General features: G+C 52.1%; 1 protein-coding gene across 4 annotated transcripts in view; it reads right to left on the bottom strand.

Annotated features, from left to right (window-relative positions):
- plcd4a (phospholipase C, delta 4a) overlaps nt 1-8,090 on the bottom strand; it is a 39,296-nt gene extending 31,206 nt beyond the window's left edge. For 3 of the 4 annotated variants that reach the window (XM_076985199.1, XM_076985202.1, XM_076985203.1), the window contains exons 1-2: nt 7,653-8,090; nt 712-762 (exon numbers count right to left, since the gene is read on the bottom strand). The gene's annotated coding sequence lies outside the window, so the exon portion shown is untranslated. The remainder of the gene's footprint in view (nt 1-711; nt 763-7,652) is intronic. The other variant, XM_076985201.1, reaches the window with a different exon arrangement.
- Nucleotides 8,091-8,513: the final 423 nt, after the last annotated feature.

Below are 8,513 nucleotides of genomic sequence, written 5' to 3'. Positions count from 1 at the left end.
GGTCTTCTGCTGCTGTAGCCCACCTCCACCTCAAGGTTTCAATGTGTTGTGCGTTCAGAGATGCTCTTCTGCATGCCTCGGTTGTAAGTTTTTTTTAGTTATTTCAATTACTGTTGCTGTTCTATAAGCTTGAACCAGTCTGGCCATTCTCCTCTAACTGCAGCTCACTGGATATTTTCACTTTTTCAAACCATTCTCTGTAAACACTGGAGATGGTTGTGTGTGTAAATCCCAGTAGATCAGCAGTTTCTGAAATACTCACACCAGCCTGTCTGGCACCAACAACCATGACACGTTCAAAGTCACTTAAATCACCTTTCTTCCCCATTCTGATGCTCAGTTTGAACTGCAAGAGATCATCTTGGCCATGTCTACATGCCTAAATGCATTGAGTTGCTGCAATGTTCGACTTTTGCGTTAATGAGCAGTTGGACAGGTGTACCTAATAAAGTGGCCAGTGAGTGTAGAAGAGTAAACAGCACTTTAATATATATTAAGTTAGAGAGTTAAAGAGATCTTGTTTTCTGTTCAACAGGGTGACCTGCAGAGACATGTGTTGGACTGCACAGAGTCCAGAAAGATTTACACAGGCAAAATGTAAAATGTGTAAATATATACCATATAAATATCTCAGAATGTAGCAGTATTCTTTCTGGATGTGAGGGAGAGGGAGTGAGAGAGTGAGAGAGAGTGAGAAATAGAGGCTGTTACCTGCAGAGTGTAACTCTGTCAGAATGCAGGCATCGGTCATCCTGTCACATTCTGGGGGACAACCAGCAATGCAAGTCATCGACATATTAAAAATCACCATTTCTTTTAAAACGGTTTACAGACTCATTCTGTCCATTCATCTATTAGTGTAATAAATCTCACGCAAAAAGCACAAAAATTTGTAATAACACAATAAAACAATGTTACGCTGAACGATGTTAAGAATGGCAGAAAGGGGAATTGGATTTGGGAGAAAGATGTGTTATACATACATACATATTTTTTATTTTTACTCACTTTGACACTTGTGAAAATAATTCAGTTACTTGCTTTGTCAATAGTTGTCAGTTACAATTCTGAGAGAGAGGGGGGGCAGCCTGCATTATTAAAGAATAATAAACTCCATTTCATTTCAAATCTGCAGTCCCTATATTGTCCGCAGTTTTAGTCAGTTCTATCGCTTTAATCGCTTTTTCTGTTGACCCTGGCACCCTCTTGAGTTAAATGTTTTTGTTAAAAAAAGAAAAGTGGACACAGAGTGTCGGATTTTTCAAGAAAAATGGAAATATCATGTGTTCAGAATTGCTTCCCAGATGTGGAAAATGTTACTGTTGTCACGGTGAGGGGGCCGGGTCGCCACCAGAGGGCGCGCAACCCGGCCAACAGCCGATCCCAGCACACACCCCCGCGCACGCAGCCACTCCCACAGTCGCAATCACCATCATACTGAGCACCTGTTTCTTGTTTACTTTGCACTTCTTAAGCCCGCAGGTCATCTGGTCCAGTGCTGCACATTGCCGCTACACGAGCGTCTCTGGTTGACAGCACGTCCCTACCGTGTGTGTACGAGCGTCACCTTGCATCCACTGTGTATGCGCTACGAGCTTTACCTTGCATCTCCAGTGTATGCATTACGAGCTTTACCTTGCGTCTACAGTGTATGCGCTACGAGCTTTACCTTGCATCTACAGTGTATGCGCTACGAGCTTTACCTTGCATCTGCAGTGTATGCGCTACGAACTTTACCGTGCATTACGTACTACGAGTGTTACTGGTTGCCATGGATAATAAACCACCTTCTGTCCAACCCACATCTCCGGCTGCCTCTGTCCCGACGCCCCCGGCGTCACAGAATGTGCAGCCTGGAGCAGCCGGAGGCGAGGGCGCCTCTGCTATAGAGGTGTTGGCCCATCAAGGCATCATCCTGGGCAGACAACAGCAGGAGCTCCAGAAGCTCCGCTCAGTGGTGAATACCCTGACGACCTGCATCCAGGCTCTGACGGTACAGGCAACTGCGCGCCCTCCAACGCCAAGAACGCCAATTCCTCCACCCGAGCTCTATAACGGGGACCCGGAGCGCTGTGAGGGCTTCCTGGTCCAGTGCCAGCTCTATTTTACCAGCATGCCTCACCTGGAGGAGAAGGAGAAAGTCGGCTTCATGGTAAACCGGTTGCAGGGCAAGGCACTGGACTGGGGAGCAGCCCAGATCAGCGCGGAGAAGCCCTGTACTCGCAGTTATGACCAGTTCGTTCGCGAGCTGCGGGCGGTCTTCAACCACCCCAGCCACGGGAGGGTCTGCGGCCAGAGCCTGGCCGCCAGGACTGGTTGGGGAGAAGCGGCTCAAACAGACGTCTTCCTGGCGGGGTTGAAGCCCGACCTGAGGGCGGAGCTGAGCTGTCGGCCCGAGGGACAGGACCTGAATCAGATGGTGCACCTGGCCATAACCATGGACAGGTTGCTGCAGGAGCGAGGCAGAGGAGCGGCGCTTCCTCCTACCCCGCAGGCTCCTGTGCACACACCGCCCCGTGAGACCACGCCCGCCGAGCCCATGGAGATGGGTGCTGCCGCCCCCCCCCTCACTCGTACTGCTGGTCCAAGGAGGGGGCGGGCTAGGGTGAGTATCGCTCTAATGGGAAATCTCCTAACGTGGGAAGCGTCAGTGTCTTACGGGGCGATGTCCTTATCTGTGTTTGCATTAGTGGATACGGGAGCCTCGGGGAACCTGATGCAGAGGAGCGTCGCTGAGCAGCTGAGGGTGCCCCTGATCAGACTCAAGGAGCCGAGACGCGTGCATACACTGGACGGGCGACCTGTGGGCGGGGGTTTTATTTCTCACCGCACTGCACCAGTCACCATACACGTTCAGGGCCGAAGGGAACAGATTAGTTTTTTTGTACTCCCTTCCACACGCTATTCCATCACATTAGGTCTCCCTTGGTTTAAACTCCACAACCCCGTTATCGACTGGTCCACGGGTAAGCTGCTGAAGTGGGTTGCGCCTCTACACGGCACCCGGTCTCCCTCCCGTGTGTTCGCGCAATCCACCAGCGTTGAGAGCCCTAACATCAGCTCCACTCCAGTCATTCCCGCTCCGTACCGTGATCTAGCGGAGGTGTTCAGCGCTGCCAAGGCCACCCAGTTACCACCTCACCGACCCTGGGACTGTCACATCACCCTCAAGGCAGGTACTACGCCACCGCGCGGTCGAGTCTATCCACTTTCTCAGGAAGAGGAGCGGGTCATGGCTCAGTATGTTAAGGAGGCTCTCGCTCAGGGCTATATTACTCCCTCCACCTCTCCCGCCTCAGCCAGCGTCTTCTTCGTAAAGAAGAAAGACGGTGGGCTGAGGCCATGCGTAGATTACCGAGGGCTTAATTCCCTCTTAGTGAACTTTGCCTACCCGCTGCCTCTAGTGCCGTCGGCGCTGGAGCAGTTAAGGAAGGCTAAAGTTTTCACTGAACTAGATCTGCGCAGCGCCTACAACCTTATTCGCGTACGCGAGGGTGATGAATGGAAGATGGCGTTTAGTACCTCTACGGGGCACTACGAGTATCGCGTCTTGCCTTATGGCTTGGCGTCTGCTCCGTCGTTCTTCCAGGCGTTTATTAATGAGGTCTTAAGGGAGTATTTGAATAGATGCGTTGTCGCTTATATCGATGACATCCTGATCTATTCTCCCTCCCACGACCAACATGTGCGTGATGTATGGGCAGTTCTGGGCACGCTCTTGCGCAATCAGTTGTATTGCAAGCTCGAGAAGTGCGAGTTCCATCTCAGCGAGATGAACTTCCTAGGCTACACCATTAGGCCAGGCTCCGTGCACATGCAGCACAGGAAGGTGGAGGCGGTCGTGAAATGGACGCAGCCTCACACACGGCGCGAGCTGCAGAGATTTCTGAGCTTCGCGAATTTCTACAGGCGGTTCATTCGTGCATATAGCCGGATCGCAGAGCCCCTTACTGACATGCTGAGAGGGGGAGGAGTTAAGCTTCGCTGGACAGAGAGATCTACGAGAGCATTCAACCAGCTGAAGCAAGCGTTTGTCGACGCACCGGTTCTGCACCAACCGGATCCTAACCGTCCCTTTATAGTGGAGGTAGACGCGTCGAACGTGGGAGTGGGCGCGGTGCTGTCACAGCGAGCGAAGAAGCATAGCTCTCTCCGTCCCATAGCCTTCTACTCGAGGAAGCTCACCGCCGCCGAGCGTAACTACGGGGTGGGAGACCGTGAGTTGTTGGCCATGCGCAAGGCGTTCGGTGAGTGGAGACACTGGCTGGAGGGAGCTAAGCATCCATTCACCGTGCTTATGGACCACAAAAACCTGGAATATATCAGGACCACGAAACGGATGAACGCCCGTCAAGCCAGGTGGTCTCTGTATTTCTCTCGTTTCAAGTTCCAGGTGACATACCGGCCAGGAGAGAAGAACCAGCGTGCGGATGCGCTATCTAGGTCCTTTCCTGGCAGTACGGAGTCGACAAGCGAGGAGCCGGTGCTTACGCCTGAGTGCGTCGTGGGAGCTTTGGAGTGGCAGATCGATCGGGAGATCGAGGCAGCGAACCCGCATCCAGGTTGCCCGCCGCACCATAAGTACGTTCCCCCCGCGCACCGTAGTGCCCTCATCAGCTGGGCTCATACGTCAGTGGGGACGGGGCACCCAGGGGTGTCGAAAACGGCTCAATTGTTGGGGGCCCGCTACTGGTGGCCGGGGCTGCACCGGGACGTACTGCAGCAGGTGGCGTCCTGCGCGGTGTGTGCGCGGTGCAAGGTGCCACACACTCCTCCTGCGGGTAAGCTCCTCCCTCTCCCGGCACCCAAGCAACCATGGACGCACATCGCTTTGGACTTCGTCACGGACCTCCCCCCGTCCGAGGAGAACACGGTCATCATGGTGGTAATCGACCGGTTCTCGAAGATGGTTCGCTTCCTTCCCCTGCGGGGCCTGCCCACCGCTTGGGAGACTGCGGATCTCTTGTTTCGGCACATATTCCGGCAGTTCGGTCTGCCTGAGGATATCGTGTCGGACAGGGGACCGCAGTTCACCTCGCGTGTGTGGCGGGAGTTCCTATCCAAGCTTAACATCACGGTTAGCCTAACCTCTGGTTACCATCTGCAGGCTAACGGACAGGTGGAGCGAGCGAACCAGGAGGTGGGAAAGTTCCTGCGCACGTACTGCAGCGAGCACGCGGACACATGGTGCGCCCTTCTGCCCTGGGCCGAGTACGCACAGAACTCCCTCACACATTCCAGCACGGGGATGACACCGTTCGAGTGCGTGCTCGGTCGCCAGCCGCCGCTCTATCCTTGGAACGCCGCGTCCTCAGACCAGCCCATCGTCGAGGAGTGGTGCAAGAGGAGCGAGCGGGTGTGGGAGGACACCCATCAGCGGCTGAGAGAGGCGATCCGGCGATTCAAGCGGAAAGCCGACCGTCGGAGGGGAGAGACCCCATCTTATCAGGTAGGGGATAAGGTGTGGGTCTCCACCGAAGATGGACGCCTGGGTAGGAGAGGTAAACTGGGGGAGAGATATGCCGGCCCGTACGTCATCTTGAGGCGGCTTAACCCAGTTACTTACCGCATCAGTCTGCCCGAAGACAGACGTGTGTCGCGTGCATTTCATGTGTCCGCTCTCAAGCCATACAGAGCAGGTGCATTGGAGGAGGCCTCGACGTCACGGCCGCCCTCGCCGCTGCAGTTGTCGGACGGACCCGCGTACCTCGTGGAGAGGTTACTGGACTCGAGGCGCAGAAAAGGTGGCTTACAGTACCTGGTGGACTGGGTCGGATACGGACCGGAGGAGCGCTCCTGGATACCGGCCTCTCAAGTGGTAGGCACCTCCCTTATCGCCGACTTCCCCAGGGAACATCCAGACCGGCCAGCTCCGCGGCAACGGGGAAGGCCGCGTGGGAGTCGACGGGAGGGGTCCTTGGGGGAGGGCTCTGTCACGGTGAGGGGGCCGGGTCGCCACCAGAGGGCGCGCAACCCGGCCAACAGCCGATCCCAGCACACACCCCCGCGCACGCAGCCACTCCCACGGTCGCAATCACCATCATACTGAGCACCTGTTTCTTGTTTACTTTGCACTTCTTAAGCCCGCAGGTCGTCTGGTCCAGTGCTGCACATTGCCGCTACACGAGCGTCTCTGGTTGACAGCACGTCCCTACCGTGTGTGTACGAGCGTCACCTTGCATCCACTGTGTATGCGCTACGAGCTTTACCTTGCATCTCCAGTGTATGCGTTACGAGCTTTACCTTGCGTCTACAGTGTATGCACTACGAGCTTTACCTTGCATCTACAGTGTATGCGCTACGAGCTTTACCTTGCATCTGCAGTGTATGCGCTACGAGCTTTACCGTGCATTACGTACTACGAGTGTTACTGGTTGCCATGGATAATAAACCACCTTCTGTCCAACCCACGTCTCCGGCTGCCTCTGTCCCGACGCCCCCGGCGTCACAACTGTGATCAGTTTTTATGCATAATGCATTTAAATAAGTGTTTTACTGAGTAACAGTGTTGTTGAAATTGCACATACTTTTCTTAAAAATAAAAAGTAAAAGTAGAAAGTTGTTCATAATTTATTTAGTTAAAGGACAATTCATTTCATATAAATATTTTAATTATTTACTTCTTTGCACTAATACAAAGAAAAACAGTTGACTTCTTGTTAGTTCCATGTAATTTTGTAATGAGTTTACTGGTCTGGCCCCCTTGAGGTCCGATTAAGTTGTATGCGGCCCACAGACCAAAATCATTTTGACACCCCTGGTTTAGAGGGGTTATACATGACGGTATTCATTCTGTTGGCGGTGTGAAAGCGCATAATCTCAAGTGCTTATCCTGTCTGTTCAGTGCCATTGTGCCGCAGACATCTGGCCTTTTGTGCGGCCAGGCCTCGCTTCCCCCAAATGGCATGGTCAGCCACAGAGCCCAACACGCTCGGACTACCTGTTAGTAAAAGCGCATCTGAGGTGAAACTATTGCGACGTTGTAACCTACTATGCAAACGAGCGATGTTGCAGTAATTTGCCTAATATTGTGTACATTATGTATTATGTTAGAGCTTTCACATGATGTTAATCGTTTAATTTAGATTGAGTTTCAAGTAACAGGCAGTAATTTCAGTAATTTACGTTTAATATAGGCATATTATGAAATATGACTTGTTTTTGTTTAAATCCCACAATTGAAACTTTTGCAAAGTTTTATTCAGATCGATATTAGACCCACGTGGAAACATAGCTATTGATAACTAAAATATTCTTGAAGCTTTTCATTAACAATAAAGCTTGTACACCATGTTAACACAGCATCCTGCGACAATGAAATGCAGGACTGTGTCTTCCTACTTTCAACTTAATTCTTGTGCTTTATCAAGCCTGCTAGTATTATCAGTGGATGTTAATAATAACAAAATGCCGCCCGCTGCGCTGATGTACAAGAAGACCAGTTTAAGACCAGTTTAACACCTGTCTGCGCTCACCTGGGACACGAGTCTCCGCGTCCGGATCAAACACCACCAGGAGGGTCCTACATGCACTCAGTCTTTTAAAACCCTTGAAAACTTACTTGATTGGTGAAATTACACAGAAGAAAGGAAAAAGAGGTTTCTAACGAAAACCTTTTGTTAGAATTATTTGTTATCCGAGTGCTGACTCACCGTCCTGGGGCTCATAGTGGACTGAGCGCGAGGAGGGATCCGTTGTAGTGAGACGGTTCGGGGAACTTTCCTCCGCCGGCTCTCGGCTCGCCGACGCGCAAATAACGTGCCTCTCGTGTAGGCGCACGCGGGTGATATCGACGACAGGCACGTGAGCACGCGACACTCTCCTCTTCACATCCACGGATCCCTCTACCACCTTTTCACCCCGATGACAGCCCTTATCTTCTATCTCTCTGCCTCTTCAGGCAAAGTGAGCTGCATTTAACGCAGAAACACGAGCCCGGGGTTACCTAAGCTTTCAGGACTTTTTTTATTGTGTTTTAGCTGGAATAGGATAGCCGCTTTTATCAATGTACTGGTACGCATCCGGTAGTTTGTTGAACTCTACACTTTCACAACACATTCTCTACAGCGAGAGCTCTGCTGGCCAGCACGCTTCGGTGACCGAGGCACTTCAGCGCCAGTACAATATGGGTCACGCTTTTCCGCCCGGTCTTTCATTCAGTGGTTTCTCGAGTGTCACACTCGTCACACTATTGAGTGAGGCTTAAACCCAGGCTTTAAAACTCTTACCTAAACCTGTAGTACTCTGAAGAGGCAGAGGTAAACGAGAGAGAGAGAGATGATCAAGCACATACATTCATCCAATATCAACCCCCTGAGTGTCAGCACCTTCCCAGTCCCCTCTGTGGAACCCAACTCAACCTGTCGCTGAAGTGTCCGAATGGACCTCCATGGAGTGGGGACCACTCAAGCAGTGTGCTGTCCTTGCTTGGCCTCTACACATACAGAGGCCCCAGTGTGTGTTTGGGGGGGGGCGCAAGTATGTTTGTGTGTGCGTAATGAGTACATGTTGGC

Source organism: Brachyhypopomus gauderio, unplaced genomic scaffold (assembly GCF_052324685.1).
Source record: "Brachyhypopomus gauderio isolate BG-103 unplaced genomic scaffold, BGAUD_0.2 sc37, whole genome shotgun sequence".
NCBI lineage: Eukaryota > Metazoa > Chordata > Actinopteri > Gymnotiformes > Hypopomidae > Brachyhypopomus > Brachyhypopomus gauderio.
This window is presented reverse-complemented; position numbering and strand designations above follow the sequence as displayed.